The 7,587-nt window shown below is 50.3% G+C and overlaps 1 protein-coding gene across 1 annotated transcript in view; it reads left to right on the top strand.

Moving 5' to 3' along the window:
* The first annotated feature begins 6 nt into the window (after positions 1 to 6).
* The window catches only part of Cbs (cystathionine beta-synthase), a 28,015-nt gene continuing 20,434 nt past the window's right edge, over positions 7 to 7,587 (top strand). Inside the window, exon 1 of the mRNA XM_015478817.2 lies at positions 7 to 163. The gene's annotated coding sequence lies outside the window, so the exon portion shown is untranslated. The remainder of the gene's footprint in view (positions 164 to 7,587) is intronic.

Here is a 7,587-nt window from a genome sequence, read left to right as displayed (position 1 = left end):
CTCCGGCTCGCAGAGACCCTTGGCGCCTTGGACCGAGGGCCTCGCAGGGGTCCGATCGCCCCACCCGCACTCCCCTACCCGTGGGCGCCGAGTTGCATCATCTGCACGGGGACACGCGGAGCCAGGCCATCCCACGTGCCCGGCCGTGCTCCGGGTCTGAGCGGTGGGTCCCTTCCCGCCTCCAGCGCCCTTCCCTCTGCCGCCGGCAGCCCTCCCTTTCCTCGAGTCCAGAGGGCCCTGAAGCTCAGAAATAGGTGTCCAGTTGGCCCGGCCCCCACCCCAATCCTTGGGTCTGCGGAGCGAACCGTGTTGGCCCGGCGCGCCAGAGCTTGGAGCCGGACCGCGGGAATGTCGGGGAGACTGTGTTGGTGTAGATGGTTGACTTGAAGGTGCATTTGGGTGGGAAAAGACTTTCTCAAATTGCTCTTACCGCAGGTACCGGGGGGTGGGCATGTGAGGTGGTGCTGGCGGGGTACGGCGTGTTACTGGGGGTTCTTATCCCGTATGCCAGTCCAATAACAAGGACACAGTTTTGAGAAAAAGGAAAAGGAATGTTTATTGCTTTTGTCACGGGAGACTCCAGTCCCAAAGGCTGAGATTCTGCCCATTAGGGGACTAGGGCTTTTCAAGCCGAGACTCAAAGGCTACCTTCCACGTGTTCTCCATCCGGGCTGCAATTCACTTGTTAATTTGGGGGATAATCATTTCTGAGATATTCTGTTCCTTCCCCAAAGTCAGGATCACTTCATTCCCATGGTGGGTGTGTGCTCAGACACCTCTGCCTAGGGTGGGGAGGAAAAGTGACCCTCTTTTCCCTGAGGTTAGGGAGGAGCTGGGAGAGAGGAAGAGAAAGGGATATAGCTCTGTTGGTAGAGTGCTTATCTTGCATGCACAAGGCCATGGGTTCAATCCCCAGCACCAAAAAAAAAAAAAAGAAAGAAAGAAACAGGTCCATTTTAAAAATCAGTTGCAGTGGCAGAGCAGCAAGGGCCAAGTCAAAGCCTAAAAAGTGGACACTGTTACATTTCCCCACTGACAGTTTTACACTTCATTTCAATGGAAAAATCGGTGACAACATCTCCAAGCAATTACCTGTTGAAAGAGGGCAAATTGGGGGAAATAACCGGAAGTTTTTGTTCTCTATCAGGTGGGGCATGGACAGTGAAGGGCATTCAGCATCAGAGCAGTCAAGGCATCCACAGGGCGGGGGTCGTCTGAAGACAACAATAGAGACAGCAAAGCTTTCCTTTTTTGTACACAATTAGCGCAGAAGCAGTTAGTATTTCAACCAGTCTCTGAAAACCGTGAAGACAGTAACTCATAATCGTATCTGTGAAAAACAGATCCAGTTTACAATGTATGAGGTTAGGAAGATTTGTAGATCTAGGACAGCAGGCCCAAATTAACTCAGGACAGACTGCAGCCTAGAGTCCTTTAGAACATCACTTTTGGGCACTGTCACACAGAACCCTTCCTATATAGCCAACACCTTTACTTACTTTGGGTAGGGCTGACACCATCTTAAGTTACATTTAAAAACAAAACATTGTTTTTCCTTTTAAAAGTCCCTGTAGGACTGTGCTTTAGGCCATACTGCCTCTCCTGCCAAAACTGACCCCGTTCCTATCTACTCTTAAGAGTCCACCGAGATGCCTCAGGGATCACTCTTGGTGATAAAGCCTCCTGGCTCCCTTAGCTTTCCTCTACCAAGTGGTGCCACTTGCCAGGATGGGTCCAGGTCTGGTTGACCCAAGTGGCTTCTCTTGGAAGCATCAGGGACACTTCCCTCTCCAGTAACCCTCCTCTTTACGAGTGTGCACTGGTTGGCTTCCTGTTCTCTGGGTCCTCTTGGTCTCCCCATCCCCAGATCAGGTGACTCACTAGAGTTGCAGGGCCCAGAGAGGGGTCCTATCGTTCTCGGGTCCTGGCTGACCTTAGAGGGCAAGGGCCAAAGTGTTGGCTGCTTTTCCTTGGCCCTTTCACTCCCTTGACTTGGGTCTCCCAGGTTTTTGATTTTAAACACCCAGCAAGCCAATTCCACCAGTCTTAAAAAGGGAGTAACAAGATATAACTTCAATATGATTTTACAGACACCCTCTTCATTTAATTAGGATCAGTATTGGTCTGCAAGTCAGCATTATATACTCTGCTCTGTAGGTGGTGACTTATTATCTAATACCAGCCCAGGTTGTTTGATTAGAAGCAGTATCTCTGCAAAGCACTAACCAGCAACAGTTATAAAGTTTACAAGGAAAATAAAAAATGAAATTGACAAAGCAAAAACATTCAGTTTGTGTAATAGCTATGAGCCCAAAAAAACAATTTTAATAATTTTAAGCCTTGTGCATTATATCTTGTTAATTTTGAGATCACAGTAATCTTTTTATTTTGGTACCAGGGTTGAACTCAGGGCCACTTGACCACTGAGCCACATACCCAGCCCTATTTTGTATTTTATTCAGAGACAGGGTCCCAATGAGTTGCTTAGCACCTCTGTTGCTGAGGCTGGCTTTGAACCCAAGATCCTCCTGTCTATGCTCCTGAGCCCCTGGGATTACAGGCATGCGCCACCATACCCGGCATTACAGATAATTAGAGAACACCAACTTCGTAAAGTGCTCCCCTAAGCTTAACTTTTAAAGTACAACTTAGAATCTGTAGTGTGTGGTAACAATAATCTGAATGGGTTAGCAGTACTAGCAAAAATCAAAAGATAGCCTTAAATCTCATCCATTTAGGAAACGGTATTAATGATCACAAATTGACTTACTCAAAGCATATAGGTATAAGACAGGTCTTCAAAGAACAGTGTGGCCCTTCTATTTCAGGTTCAAAAAAGAGAGTGCTTATTGGTTACCTTGCCAGAAAACCTAGATAAACTTCATTTTGTAAACATTTACATAACACTTAGACAAGGCTCAGGTAGAGTTCTCAGAGGCATACATATATCTAGTCACCTATTTAGGGTGTCAACTATATTGTTATAACTTAAAATGATAGTTGTTGGTTTAGCCAGGTACAAAGTAATCATTTAAGACTTTAAGCTGGGTGCTGTGGCACACACCTATAATCCCAGCAGTTTGGGAGCCTGAGGCAGGAGGATTTTTAGTTCAACGCCAGCCTCAGGAACTTAACAAGGCCCTAAGAAACTCAGCGAGACCTTGTCTCTAAATAAAATATTAAAAAGGGCTGGGAGTATTGCTCCCCGGATTCAATTCCCACTACCCTACCCAAAAAGACTTTAAAAGGTACAAACCCTAATTCCTTTAAGACTTAAAACCTAATGGATATAAGAAAATCATATTGATAGGTAAAAGCAGATTAATGTTTCAGGCTTTGCTCCACACCAGTGCTTTAAAGTTCAGATAATTTTGAATGAATACTAATTATATCCACGTAATCACAAACACAGACTTTTTGAGATTTACCTTCTACAACTTACTAAACATTCACAACTTCTTTGTATCCTTAGTTTGTTCTCTTTCATCTTGGACTTTAGCACAAGAATATTACTTTACCAGACAAAATATTTTCTCATCCAGAAACATTCCTTTTATCTTCTAATTTTCTGTACTGAAATATATTTCCATGCCTATGACTTTAAAAAAAATATATTTTCTAGTTTTGGATTCTTTCTTCAACTCATTCTGAAACAATCCTTTTGCGTTTTATTTGTGCATTTGATTTACACACCACATATTTCATCTTAGGAGAGGGTTGGACAGTCTGCTACTGTGCCTTAATCTTTTTTCTCCCAGGTTGCAGTCAAAGGGTTGGAGCACAGCATGTATTGGAGCCTGACCTGTCTCCCTATTATCACATGCCATCATCTCTAAGTGAGCTCCGCTGTCAGTTGTACCCGAGGCTTCTTTGGGGCCTTACACTAAGCATATTGATAGGCCATTCCACCCTTTTTCTTTAGGCTTCTTGAAGGTCCCTTTGAAGAGGCTGCCAACAAAATTGGCCGGCCTTAGTTTCTCTATTTTTCTTTTCTGGGTGCAGTTATTCATTCTGCCCGTCTCCCCGGGCATTCAGTTTGGTGGGATACTGTCATAGCAAGAATTGCTTTGCCCCAGTGATGAACAAATAGGGTCTCCTATCAGATCTGTTTTTGGGGGTGGGAGTTGGGTTCCAGGGATTGGACTCAGGGGCACTCAACCACCAAGCCCCATCCCCAGCCCTATTCTACATTTCATTCAGAGACAGGGTCTCAACTGAGTTTCTTATCACCTCACTTTTGCTGAGGCTGGCTTTGAACTCAGATCCTCCTGCCTCAGCCTCCTGAGCCACTGGATTAGAGGCGAGCCCCACCACACCCAGCTTCTGTCCCCAGGTCCTAAGCTAACAGAGCTGGAACCTCCTGCCACATCCCTTGTGGCCAGTAGCCCCCACCCCCCAGGGCTGGGAGGCGGGGCAGGGCAGGTTCTGTCCCCTTCTCCACAGCCCTGGCTGCTGTTTTCTGTTCTGTTTTTGTTTTTTCCCAGTTTAGGGCTGGTGACCTTGACCGCACTGAGATGACCTCTGGCTGGCTGCTGGGGCCAGGCTGAGCGGCGGTGCTGGGGGTGCAGCACTGGGTTTGAAAGACTGAGATCCCTTTAACCCATTCTTCTGGTGTCCTGCTGTCCTTGCACACAGAGCAGTGCCTTGTGGCACTTGGGCTCCCTTCCTGCGGGCTCCACCCCTCCTGCACCCCATCAAGGCTGTGCAGAGTCTCTCTCCTACTTTACTCGGAAAGACCAACCTCAGTAATCCAGAAAGACCCTTGACGGGCCGATTGTGTTACAGGGACCCTTTTTCTCTTAGAGAGGCTCATCCCTAAAGGTGGCCCATGCAGCCAAGGTCTCTGTGCTCAAGAGACTACCAGAAAGATGGAGGCAGCGGCCGTGTATTAAAGGGCCAGTAACAGGACAGAGAGGACCACTGAGACCAGGGCTGGCAGGCGGGAGCCTGCAGACGGGCAGGCGAGAGCCTGCGGACAGCAGACCTGCCCCTGTGGGCAGCAGACCTGCGCCTGCGGACAGCCTACCCACGCACACACTTCTTCCACTCACTTTACCTCTGAGAGACCAACCCCAATGCAAGAGGGTACGATGATCCCGAAAGCTAACCAAAAGCCGGACGTTATAGTAAAACCTTAGGCTTCTACTGGAGCTGACCCTTTCTTCAGCTCACTTGACGATGGAACAGAAAGAAACAGAGACAGACAACCAGAGAGGAGCCCCCAAACCACGGCTGACGGACGGGCACCTTCATATTGACCTGCCAAGGTCTTCCCCAAGAGGCTGCCTACAGGATCGATGCAATTCTGGCCATGTCTAAAAGGGCAGTAACAGAGGCAAACAGACCAGCAACCGGAGGGAATTCCCAAGACAAGGCCAACAAACCGATGAGAACCTAGAACAGATCAGAAGGTTCTAGATCCCTGGGTTCTGGAGTCCTGCTTAACCAGGACTCCTACACCGATGGCCCCACAGATGTCCCCAGAAAGAGGGACTAGATGTGAATCAAGGGTCTCACTGTGTGCACCCGGGGACCTACTAGATGCCAAGGCTGTCTCGACTTTCCTGAGTTCAGTTTCCTCTTTCTCAAACTGGACCATGATGGAGCCACCTGTACCACTCAGGGGGAGAAGGCAGGAGTCCCCAAAGCAAAAGGAGCTTTAGCAGCTGCTGGGACGTCCCTCAGTCCCTCCCTTTACTCATGGGAACCTCTCCTCTGGCTCAACCCCAGGCAACTCTCCTGTCTCCTAACTCTCCTGCAACTGGCTGTCAACCGTGTGCCCGCCACCTGGCATCCTGGGCATGGGAGTGGCTTCCTGGAGAGCCAGACCTGCTCCGGAAAGCTGGAGAGGGGCCACTGGGGTACCACATTTGTTACCAAAAGCTAGTCCTTGTCCCTGATGCCAATCCGATAACAAGGACACAGGTTTGAGAAAAAGGAAAAAGAAGTTTTATTGCTTTTCTAGCAAAGGAGAAACACAGGGGATCCTGTCCCAGAGGCTGTGATTCTGCCCCTCAGCAGGAGCAGGGGCTGTTAAAGAGGTGACTTAGGCTACCTTCCAGGCGCTCTCCATCCAGGGCTGTAACTCACCTGTTAATTTGGGATTGTCCTTTCTGAGGTCTTCTGGTGCCCTCCCCACAGAGGGCGTGTGCTCAGATAACTGCCTAGGGTGGGGAACAAAGGTGACCCACTTTCCCTGGAGATTTGGGAGGAGGAGGAGAGGAAGAGAAAGAAACCTGTGCATTTAAAAACCAGTTGCAGTGGCTGAGCAGCAAGGACCAAGTCAGAGCGTGAAGTAGACCCTGTTAGAGGGCGTGGGGCCTTGTCCTTGGCCTCACCCCAGGCGAGGCAGATTGCTGAGTCCCCCAATGCCAAGGGAAAGCAGCGGGACGTCCCTCGGATTTTCTGGGTATAGTACTCCCACAACTTGTCCCCTGAGGGCCCCTTCTGGAAGCCACATGGCCTGAGGGCTCATGGTCCCACTTGACAATTCCCACATTAAGAGGGCTTTGCTGTGGTCCCCTCATTTGGCCCAAACTGGGCCCCTCTGGACTGGCTGGTGTGTGCCAGCAGGGCTGCAGCAGGGTGTCCACAGGGGCTGGAACTGGATGGCCCTCCTCCCCAGGATGCTTCTGCATCTGGCCACGTGGAGGTGACACCCAAGCAGGTGGGAGCCGGGCGTCCCACCTGCTCCTCAGAGCCAACTTCTGTGGCTTTGGGTTCTGTGGGGACTCTGCCCACAGGATGGTGCCTCGGCAGGGCCCTGGTCTACAGGGCCATGTGGCTAGTCCCACAGCCGGGGTCCCCAGGCCAGCTGTTGGCCTCTGTGGGGGACACCAGTGTAGAGCAGGGATCTTGGGCCAGGAGAGAGAATCACCTGCCTGTAGGCACAGATGGCCCCTGAAGGGACGATGCTGTACGGAGTGGGGTCTTTCTGCAATGTTGGGAAGAACGTGGCACAGCGCGGGTGGCCCGGGTGGAAGGGAGAGCCCAACCTCTGAACCCAGGCACAGCTTTCCTGAGAGACTCAGCCGCAGCCTGTGCGGTGCTGGAGGAAGGGCAGCCAGACAAGGGGGGAGCCTCCAATTACAGTGAGTGAGGAGGCCTCCCCCGTTCTGACTTGAGGGCAAAATGGCCTGGGGAGCAGGGGAGGAGCCAGGCTGGGTTCTGGGGGAGACATCTGAGCCTCAGCCCCTGCCACATGCTCCTTAAAGGACGTTTTGCACCCATAATACAATTGGGGGGTACCAGGGGTTGAACTCAGTTGCACTGGGCCACTGAGCCCCACCCCCAGTCCTATTTTGTATTTTATTTAGAAACAGAGTCTCACTGAGCTGCTTAGCGCCTGGCCATTGCTGAGGCGGTTGACCTTGCCCTCCTCCTGCTCACCTCCTGAGCCGCTGGTTATAGGCAGGCGCCACGGCTGACTTTTTTTGTTTTTTTAAACAGCTTTAGATGGAGAGGGAAATTGAGCAGAACAGGTTCCCACTTACCTCCCCTCACCCGGTTTCCCAGTTATCAACATCTTAAATTAACATGGTGCCTCTGTTACAAAAGGGGCCAGTTACTTTCTCGGGCAGTGACCCC

Source organism: Marmota marmota, unplaced genomic scaffold (genome assembly GCF_001458135.2).
Source record: "Marmota marmota marmota unplaced genomic scaffold, marMar, whole genome shotgun sequence".
Lineage (NCBI taxonomy): Eukaryota > Metazoa > Chordata > Mammalia > Rodentia > Sciuridae > Marmota > Marmota marmota.
The sequence above is the reverse complement of the archived record's forward strand: the minus strand, read 5'-3'. Positions and strand labels throughout refer to the sequence as shown.